Source organism: Strongylocentrotus purpuratus, unplaced genomic scaffold (genome assembly GCF_000002235.5).
Source record: "Strongylocentrotus purpuratus isolate Spur 01 unplaced genomic scaffold, Spur_5.0 spur5_scaffold_20, whole genome shotgun sequence".
Taxonomy (NCBI): domain Eukaryota; kingdom Metazoa; phylum Echinodermata; class Echinoidea; order Camarodonta; family Strongylocentrotidae; genus Strongylocentrotus; species Strongylocentrotus purpuratus.
Window position 1 is genome coordinate 13876595 of NW_022145606.1, and position 11662 is coordinate 13888256.

The window sequence follows — 11662 nt, forward strand, 5'->3', positions numbered from 1 at the left end:
CTCTCTAGATAATGCTCTCTCTTTCCCTCCCTCTCTCTCTAATGCTCTATCTCTCTCTCTCTCGGGTTCTCCTTCTGCCTGTCTCTCTCTCTCTCTCTCCCTCTCTCTTCCTCTCCCTCTCTCCCTATCTTCCTCACTCTCTCTCTCTCTTTCTCGCCAAAACTTGTCGCTGTGTCTCTCGTTCTGACTGTCATGCATGTTCCTTATCCTTCTTCCACTCTTTCTCTCTCCATATTGATTTGTGTAACCCTGAAGACCATTCGTTTTTGCGTGAAAAGAGGAAATGATTTTTCGACACAAAACTAGAAATTTGTTTTCCGTGCAAACAAATGACCTCCCTATAATCTAACCATTGCACCCAGTTTTGATCTCTCGCCACCTTTTCACATCTTCTCAACAATATGGTCTTGCTTTCCTATCTGTTTTATCCTTTATTCAGTGCGATTCTATTTTATCGTATAAGCCATTGTAGGCAGGCATGACTATGCGCCTTACAACAATATAGATTTAAATAATTATACTCTCATACATTATGAAGGTTGGGCAATGGCAAGATCAACTGCAAAAGCAGGCCGTATGGTGTTTTCATATCGACTTATTCTTTAAGTACTCTTCTGATTTTGTTTCTTCAATTTAAATGTGGAAAGCTATCACAGAACACCTGACTGGAATAATGTAATTGAAATTTTTAACTCAATATTATATATTTTCACCTAATTTTACATGACCTTGTCAGGCGCGGATCCAATATTTCTTAGGGGGCAAGCCAAAATTTGAAATTTTAAAATCGTGCCGGCCGATATTTCGCGTGGGGGGGGGGGGGTATTTTTGTTTGCCCCCGGAAATTTGAAAACCGGGCCGGCGGGAGGGCAGGGCCCGCTGCCTCCCCCTTTATCCGCGCCTGGACCTTGTTAACAGCGGATACTACCTTTCAAATCAGGGATCGCATACTGCATAGCGGCGTACATTAAATTAGAGGCGCCGTATTTGTGAAAATCGTGTTCGTGTACAGACCGGACAGGTACATAAGAGAACAACAACCTATCCCACCCCCTCCCGCCGTCTAGCGTTTCAATATGCATAGATTCATTGGTATAAATCATTTATCTAGGTGGCTGACATTTTTACATGAATATGAACTTTCTTTGATTCTGTTGTTTTTTCATGGTGACCCTATTTTAAGTATAGAGGGCGTTAATCACATGGGACATTTCACAGATTTGAGCTAAGACGGCACCGAGTTTGTGAGCGATGTAGCAGAACAAGAAGTCAGCAGTTGTCGAGAGACAAATTATTTACTTGTGTCGCCAGATTGTCGCCTAGGAAGTGAGTTTTATTTAATCAACATTGACCATTCAGTAATTTCATTTATGAGTGATAAAAGTATGAGAAATGTATAATTGTCAGAGCTCAAGCAAAAGGAATAAGCTGGTATTGAAATTGTTTTTGTGCAGGTGTTTGAGTATTTTGCATACGTGTAAATGTATTTGGTTTGAACGTAGGTGGCGTTTTACGAATTGTAGACGTGGCGCTTAATTTGAAAGGGAAAGTTCCAGTGATGTTATTAAATTTCTATTTTGGTTATAAAACAGTGACAGAAAACCAGTTTATGCATTTAGAGCAAGTTAGTCTTTGGTACATTTAAAATATGATCGCTTATATCGATCCTTACAGAAATATTTAATATATGATGAATTGTAATGTATACAATTGTTTCATCAAAAAATGCGATTGACGTGGCCATAAAATTGTAACTTGTTAGAACCCAGGAGGGCAAGTGAAATTTAGAGTTTGAAGATTTGGTTATAGAAAGAAAGGACTAGGTAAGAACTATTTTTATTTAATTTTTAATCTGTGTCATTTTTTATTATTTGAATTTAAACGACTAAAATGTGTATTCCTTACATTCTATTTTAAACGATTGGTGTGGTAGACTAATCAACGCACCCTTTCGGCAAAACCGGGGGGGGGGGGCTTTGGAGGAATGCTCGCGTTCAATTCAACGCGACGCGACGCTACCTACCCTTTCGGCATAAGCCGTCCATACACAAATTGAGCTAACAGTAATTCAAACTGCGAGTAAGGCATGGTAAATCTTAATCATTCTCACCGGTGTGTCGGCGTGCATATTGGCACGGAGTATCACAACTGTTTTCCTCGACGTCAGCGGTGACCATGTCTTCCGATTCAACTAAGTATAATAACATGATGATATAAGGGCAATCAGCAATACCCTGTTGGTTGAATATATATCGTCGAATAACGTGACATTTATCTTTGACCAAAATTCTGATAGATTTTTTTTCCCTAAATAATAAACAACTGTATTCTTTAATGTGTTACTCAATTGACATCTTCGGCTGGTTCGGTAGTTTTCATGCATTTTGTATAAACGTTACACTATAGACTACAAGGTTTAGGATAAACATTCAAAGATGAGCAAATAAAAAAATCACTACAAAACTCTAACATAAATAGGTCAAATACGCTGAATATTTGTATCCAATTGTAATAATATTGTATTTTTTCGTCATCAGGGTAATAATGTGCAGGTGAAGTATAAAAGTGTTTTATATTGTGTAACCCAGTGGGGGCCCGGTATTTAACAGTAAGTGTGTAAACACAACCCTTGTCAGCTATAACGTATAACACATGCAGAGTGGTCTAAACCATAGCGTTCTGACAGAGATAGTTGTGACAAGCGCACACCTACGCGATCGAAGGAACTCCAAATAGTTCCACCGACATACAGTCTTTATGGGAAGGAACTATTTGGAGCTCCATGAATTGACCTTTGATCACGTACGTATGTATGTGTCATAACTCTCTATCTCTCTCTCTCTCTCTCTCTCTCTCAATATGCTATGGTTTAAACTAACAAAGGTGTATAGGCATACTAGCTTCATAATAAATATCGCCTTTAAAAAAGAGCTATTGATATCCGGTAGGCCTTAAATCAGTACTGTTGTAGAGGCATTTTTCGAGAAAAAGCTAAGGCAGCTAAGGCAGCTAACGTTTATTTGTTAGGTATTGTACCCAATACCAGGTTTAGAGTAAGGCTCGTCTATCGTTATATTTATTTATTTATTTATTAAAAAAATAGAAATCATGCCTCTACAACTGATTAAATAATGCCTACCAGATTAGGCATTATGGTCCATGATATCGAGCTCAGATCAAGTTAGGTTGAAATCGCGTCATATCAATCAACTCAGCCCTGCCCCTTGTAGCTATTTGCAAGCTGGTTTAAACCTTTATTACACAAACAAATCAAAACACTTTAAATGGCTCAATAAAGTCTGTGCTTGACAATTATCTCACCGCTTTCAGATTCAGACATAGATGATGAGCCTCCGCTTGAATCAGCAATTACACAAACCGCCATCATCACCACCAGTGCTACTAAGATGAGCAACTTCATGACTGCTTTTGATAACGGCTACTATATGCAAGAATCGACAAAAACAGTATTGCAAATATGTGTTTCACTGAAGAAAAGAAAAAATGTATAAATTGTCTATAATAATATGAAAGGATATTGCTAAAATGTAACTAATTTGTTTGTGTCGCTTTTACTAAAACCAACTCAATATCATGGTAGACTTCCCCCTTTAAAACTGTTGCATAAAATGTTACACATAGGAGGGAAAAACAATTAAAGGATCATTCATGTTTGTTGGGTAAGAAATAAAACCAACACTAAATGTTTAACAAATTGTTGGTACATTTTACTTAATTACAAACATACAATAATAATGGCTCATGCCCAAACTAGAGTTTGAAGACAGTTAGTATTTTGAAAGCAATTAACAATTTCGGAAGGCAGGTGTTAGTAGGTGTGGATAATGAGGATTAATGCTTTACAAAAGCACAGGCACCCTCTAGTGTTACGATCCCGGGACCTCCCGCTCAATGCGCACTAAAAGCCTGTTACACAAGGGGCGAACAAATGTCTGAAGAGGAAATGCTGACCTAAATGTACGCTAAACAACTGAATATACATTAATTGTTCCCGAATCCAGAATCTCAACGTCCAAAAAACGCTTATAGTTGCTGCTTCGAAAGATAATTAACCTGTCGTCCTGTTTTGCCACTTTCAAAAGATCCATTAAAACAAATTGTTCCCTCAGTAATAAAGTATGATTTACCTATCTAATAGTTTTGTGTTTCTCTTCACATTCTGTAACTTAGTATTATAGCGAAAAGGTACTTTTTGTTTTAACGCTCTTAAATAGTCGATATCATTATCAATACAATTACAAACTGACGGAATCAGAAAGACGTCTCATGTGCAACAAGCATAACGTAAGGGATATTGGGCCTACCTGATTTTGATGCGGTGTTCGAGTAGAATTCTGTGAGAGGATGATATACTTTCTCGTTGCTTGATGTGACAAAGTGTCTCTACCCAGATATATGTTGAATTACTGTCTAGATAGCTTCTAGTCTTATAGAATATCGAAGCCTGCCATGACCATCTGCTCGTAACCGACAAGTCACCACATTCATGCAAAATTGAACGAATCAATCAACGGCAAAGAGTCGGTTCATCATTGCTCTTTAATTATTTCATATTTCAATGTACCTGCATTCGTATCTATCAGGAATGAACGCTGTTTACCGCATCCGTCGCTCTAACCATAGCCCATATGCCAATACACCATGTTGATCAAATATGGAAAGATTAAAAATGAAAAAAAAAAAATTAACATGCACATTAACATTAACATTAACATAACATTCAGTTGAAATCATAAATTCTCTGTGACCGGCTTAGCATTTGTTTCTGAGGGACCAGTTACTGAAGATCCATAATTTTACATGTGCCTCGCAAAAGTGCGATGTAAATTTGATTTATATCCTCCATCATGAAATGAAAAACTAAGCATGTAAGCTATAAAGAAATACATTATAAATCAATTATCAATTCACACATTAATTTTGTCCAAAATACACACACAAATGCACACACCCACACATACGCACACACGCACACACGCGCCCACACACACCCTTCTCCGCTTTGACTGGCCTTGTAAGTGAAGCCAATACACTCCTCATGTGGAAAGCTGAAATATTATTCACATATTTCATGTCGATCTATCTAGTGCAGCAGGGCTTATCTTTTGTCAAAAAATACGTACCACGCAGTGACAGAGGTTCTATTATTTTCTTCTACAGTATTTCCCCTATTTTGCACGACATGCAAGCATGCGTGAAAAGTATCGTTGCCTTTGTAAAGGCATTCGTGGTCAGGGGCGGATCCAGGATTTGCCGATAGGGGGGGGGGGGGCCTAAAATGTGAAAATCGCGCCAACCAATATTTCGCTCAGTGGGGGGGGGGGGGGGGGGTGAGGATACATAATTCATTTTTTGTATTTGACCCCGAATTTTTTGGTTGGTGTTGTTATTATTAAAAAAAAATATTTAAAAAAAAGCCAGGGGGGGGGGGTCCGCGCCTGTTCGTGGTGTTATGTTCGGTTTAGGCTGCACAAATCGCCAGTACATTATTGAATAGTTCTTCTTATTAAAAGCGAAGTTAAACATCAAAGAACAGCCAATCGAGGAGGTGAACTTTCTTTCAAACTTCAAAACACGAAGGTAAGAACAGCAAACTCTGAAGTGTAGGAAGTTAACTGGGTCGTTTTGATGGTAGTGTGGACGATTGTTATGTCGTTAACACGGAAATGAAAGAAAAATTGATGAAACGGACATAAAACGAGCGTGAATCGAATATGAGACGAGGATGAAATGAGAATAACGCGAGATCAAGTGAGAGACAGAGAGAGAGAGCAAGAGAAAAGGAGAGAGGCAGATCAAGAGATCCTTATTTATAACCTGGTTTGCAATTTTTTGTTTCTGAAAGTCGTATTATGTAATTTTCTATATTTATTTGTATTGATGTGTTGAAATGTATATACTTGTTTGTGTCATGAAGGGTCTCAACGAAAACCAGTATTTATTTGTTTGCTGATTGGGCTCCCCCCTTTTTTTTAAAGACGTTTAATAACAAAAATAATAAATATTGAAGAAAAAAAGGGAGAGAGAGAGAGGGGAAGACTTTAGTGATTGCAATCACTTAAATAATCATCTGAATTTCAGACCCTTGTACCGAATGGTCGTACGTTCTGTGGTTCACAGAGATTTAATCAGTTTAATTTTGGCCATTATAAACTGCAGTGGGATTATGATGTAGATAAATACTCATGTACCTGCTGCATCTCATTTTATATATATTATTACAAAAGAAAAAAGATGTCGGAGAGTCACTTAATAGTGTTTGACAGTGAAGTATAGAATTTAAACGGATTTCCTTGCATAATTTGAATACTTACTTACTTTACTTTATCCACTGCAGGATGAAGGCCTCAGCATGATGTCTCCAAATGCCTCTGTTCCGCGCCTGTTGGTGCCAATTTGTCTCTCCCCAGAACTGTTGCAGCTCGTCTCGCCATCTTTTTCTTTGACGTTCTCTGTTTCGCTTTCCCTCATATGGTGTCCAGGAGGTGATTGCTGAGCTCCAGCGATTGTCATTTCTACGGCTGATGTGGCCCGCCCAATTCCATTTCCTTCTCTTCACTGTTTCAAGGATGTCCTGGACTTTTGTCTGTTCCCTGATCCATTTGTTTGGTTTTTCTGTCTTTGTATGTGATGCTTAGAATAAATCTTTCCATGTTGTGTTGAGAGGCTGCTAGCTTTCTTTCCATGTTTGATGTTAGTGTCCATGTTTCTGCAGCGTATGAGATTGCTTGGATGATGCACTGGTTATATACTTTCTTTTTCAGGCATAATGGAAGTTTGCCTTTCATGATGGCGCTGTATCTGCCGAAGGCTTGCCATCCAGCTTTGATTCTTCTTCTTATTTTGTCTTGGAGGGAGAAACGTTGTCCTAAGTAAATGTACTCCTCTACTTGCTCCATTTTGGTACCGTTCACTTGGATTTGTTTTGGATATTTGGCTGATCCTGCCATGACTTTAGTCTTCTTCATGTTCATTTTGAGGCCTGTTAGTCGGCTTGCATCGTCCAGTTCTTGCAGCATTATTTTGAGGTCATTTAAATTTTGAGATGTGATGACAATATCGTCTGCAAATCTTAAGTGACTCACGTTTTCCCCGTTTATGTTGATTCCCTTTGATGACCAGTCTACTGTTTTGAAGATGCTCTCTAGGCAAGCAGTGAAGAATTTTGGTGAGCCGGTGTCTCCATGTCTAACTCTCTTTCTTATCATGATTTTGTTGCTGGCCTTGTGCATTCTGACACTGTTGTAGCAGTCTGAATAAATGTCTTTAAGGATTTTGATGTATGCATTGTTGATTCCTTGGTTATGAAGTGCCTTCAGTACTGCATAGGTTTCTACGGAATCAAATGCCTTTTCGTAGTCTACGAAAACTAGGACACTTCTAATGTTTAGATTTCACAGATAGGACAGACATGTCATATTCATAATTCCTGCAAAGTTCTAAAGAATTTGACGTTGGCTGCAAAAGGGACATAGTATTCAAGATGTGTACAAAGAGTGAGAGAGAGGGGAGAGAGAGGGAGAGAGAGTGAGAGAGAGAGGTGGGGGGGGGTCAAGAACTAGATACATATGTGCAAAGAGAGAGACAGAGAGAGAGAGAGAGAGAGAGAGAAGAGACGGTGTGAATAGATCTGGACAGATGTGTACAAAAGGAGTTAAAGAGAGAGAGAGAGAGAGATAGAGAGTGAGAGGTGGTGAGTGTGTGAGTGTGTGTGTGCGTGTGTGTACGTGTGTGTGTGTGTGTCTATTGCTAGAGAAAGAGTATGTACAGTAATTCTGTTTGGAACCAGAAGGGTATTAACTCACACACTTAAACACAGAGTTAACACCCTCCTGGCTCTCAACAGACTATAAATGAGAGAGAGAGAGAGAGAGAGTATCATGAACGATAAGGTGGTTATAAGAGAGAGAAAATGATCAGTTGTAATAACGTTTGGTAGCACATAGTTCTACGAAATAAATCTTCACAAAGCACTAACAGCAGAATACATTGACATTAATTTGATAATTATGTTACGTTTCGCTCATAATGATATAAAGTATACAATCGAGTCTCGCTGCCTCAATACACATACACATTAATGACCTTTTTGCATAATTATTATGAAACAGTGCATGGTGATACAGTATTCTCTGGCTGGGGCGGGTGCGTGGGAGGGGGTCCGAAATTCCGTGAAATCAACCCCTCACACACACGCCAACACACGCCCACGCACACCCTTCTCCGCTTTGACTGGCCTTGTAAGTGAAGCCAATACACTCCTTGGCCCGAATTCACAAAGGAGGTTTGTCGACAAACCTTGGTTTTCGTACGTCATATGACGCGTTTTACGCGTTTTTTTACAAACCTGGTTTGTAAAGAACAAAAGGAGGTTTGGCGAAACAAAAGGAGGTTTGAGCTCAAACCTTGGTCTGAGCTCAAACCTTGCTTTGTGAATTCGGGCCCTTATGTCTAAAGCTGAAATATTATTCACATATTTCATGTCGATATATTTACAAAGTGCAACGGGGCTTATTGTTTGTCAAAAATCTGCACCAAGCCGTGACAATGATTCAAATTTGCCCATATTATACTTGTTCTATTTTGCACGACATGCAAGCATGCGTGAAAAGTATCGTTGGCTTTGTAAAGGCATTCGTGGTGCCAGGTACGGTTTAGTTTGGACGGTATACATCTTTATTTGCACAAACTAGTACATTATCGAATAGTTCTTCTTTAAGCGAAGTTAAACATCAAAGAACAGCCAATCGAGGAGGTGAACTTTCTTTCAGACTATAAAACACGAAGGTAAGATCAGCAAACTCTGAGTTGTAGGAAGTGAACTTGTTCGTTTTGATGGGAGTGTGAACGATTATTATGTCGTCGTAAACACGGAAATGAAAGAAAAATTGATGAAACGAGCGTAAATCAAATATGAGACGAGGATGAAATAAGAATAAAGCGAGATCAAGAGAGAGAGAGAGAGAGAGAGAGAGAGCAAGAGAAAAAGAGAGAGGCAGATCAAGAGATCCTTATTTATAACCTGGCTTGCAATTTTTTGTTTCTTAAAGTCGTATTTTGTAATTTTCTATATTTATTTGTATTGATGTGTTGAAATGTATATACTTGTTTGTGTCATGAAGGGCCACAACGAAAACTAGTATTTATTTGCTGATTGGGCTACCCTTTTTGTTTAAAGATGTGTAATGATAAAAATACAAAACATAAAATACAAAGAGAGAGAGAGAGAGAGAGAGGGGAGGAGACTTAAGTGATTGCAATCACTTAAATAATAATCTGAATTTCAGACCCTTGTACCGAATGGTCGTACGTTCTGTGGTGCACAAAGATTCAATCAGAGTTTTGGCCATTACAAATAGTGTTTTTTTTTCATGTAGACTAATACCCAGGTAGGCCTACCTGTCGCAGCTCATTTTATGTATGATATTACAAAAGAAAAAAAAATGTCAGACAGTCACTCAATTGTGTCTGACAATGAAGTATAGAATTTAAACGGATTTCCTTGCATACTTTGAATACCGGGACACTGCTAATGTTTAAATTTCACAGATAGGACAGATTTATCATATTCCTCCAAAGTTCTAAAGAATTTGATGTTGGCTGCAAACGGGACATAGTATTCAAGATGTGTGCAAAGAGTGAGAGAGAGTTAGATAGAGAGAGAGAGAGAGAGAGGGGGGTGAGAGAGAAAGAGAGAGAGAGAGAGAAAGAGAGAGAGAGAGAGAGACGGGGGTCAAGAACTAGATGAATATGTGCAAAGAGAAAGAGAGAGAAGAGACGGTGTGAATAGATCTGGAAAGATGTGTAAAAAGAGTGAAAGAGAGTAAAACTGAGAGAGAGAGAGAGAGAGAGAAAGAGAGAGTGAGAGAGAAAGTGAGAGTGTGTGTGCGCGTGTGTGAGTATGCGTGTGTGTGCGTGTGGGTGTGTGTGTGTGTATTAGTAGGGAAAGAGTACATACAGTACTTCTGTTTGGAACCAGAAGGGCGTTAACTCATACACACAGAGTAAACACCCTTCTGGCTCTCAATAGACTATAAATGAGAGAGAGAGAGAGAGAGAGTATAATGAAAGATAAGGTGGTTATAAGAGAGAGAAAATTATCAGTTTTAATTACGTTTGGTAGCACAAAGTTCTACGAAATAAATCTTCACAAAGCACTAACAGCAGAATACATTGAAATTAATGTGAAAATTATGTTACGTTTCGCTCATAATGATCTATAGTATACTATCGAGTCTCGCTGCCTCAATACACACACACACAATGACCTTTTTGCATAATTATTATGACACAGTGCATGGTGATACAGTATTCTCTGGCTGGGGCGGGTGCGTGGCAGGAGGTCCGAAATTCCGTGAAATCAACCCCTCCACGCACACACACACGCACACACACAAACAAGCCCACACACGCCCACACACACCCTTTACTGCTTTGACTGGCCTTGTAAGTGAAGCCAATACACTCCTTATGTGTAAAACTGAAATATTATCTACATATTTCATGTCGATATATTTACAAAGTGCAACGGGGCTTATCTTTTGTCAAAAAATCTGCACCATGCAGTGACAATGGTTCACATTTGCCCTTATTATACTTGTCCTTTTTTGCACGACATGCAAGCATGCGTGAAAAGTATCGTTGGCTTTGTGAAGGCATTCGTGGTGTTATGTTCGGTTTAGGTCTGACAGTATACATTTAGACGCTATCCTGATTTGCACAAATCACCAGTACATTATCGAATAGTTCTTCTTTAAGCGAAGTTTAAACATCAAAGAACAGCCAATCGAGGAGGTGAACTTTCTTTCAGACTTCAAAACAAGAAGGTAAGAACAGCAAACATTGAATCGTGAAGGAAGTGAACTGGGTCGTTTTGATGGGGGTGTGGACAATTATTATGTCGTAATAAACACGGAAATGGAAATCTTTTTGAAGAAATGGACATGAAACGAATGTAAATCAAGTATGGGACGAGGATGAAATGAGAATAAAGCGGGATCAAGAGAGAGAGGCAGAGGGGCAGATACAAAGGGAGACAGAGCAAGAATAGAATAGAAGGGCAGAGCAAGAGAGGGAGAGGGTGAAAGAGTAGAGACAGAGACAAAGAGAGAGACAGAGAGAGAAATAAGGAGAGAGAAAGAAGGAGAGAGAGAGAGAGAAAGAGATGGCAGTAGATAAATAAAGAGGAAGAGGGGGGGGGGAGACAGGGTGTCATGTAAAAAAATGAATGACCTGGACAGAGGGATAAAAGAGGAATCAGAATGCATGCACTTGAAAGGAGGCAGGACATGTGTAAGGAAACATGGTAGGGGTGAAAAAAGAATAGAAGGGGCAATGTTAAGGGCTAGGGCGGGGGTGTGGGCGTGGTAAGGGGTCGAAAATTCCGTGAAATCAAAACCTACGCGCACATACACGCACGCACGCACACACACACACACACACACACACACTTGCCTTGTGAATGAAGCCATATATTCCTTATGTGTAATGCTGACATATTATTCACATATTTCATTTCGATCTCTTTACAAAGTGCAGCGGGGCTTATCTTTTGTCAATAAATGTGCGCCGTGCAGTGACAATGGTTCATATTTCCCCTTCGATTTCCCCTATTTTGCAAGACATGCACGCATGCGTGAAA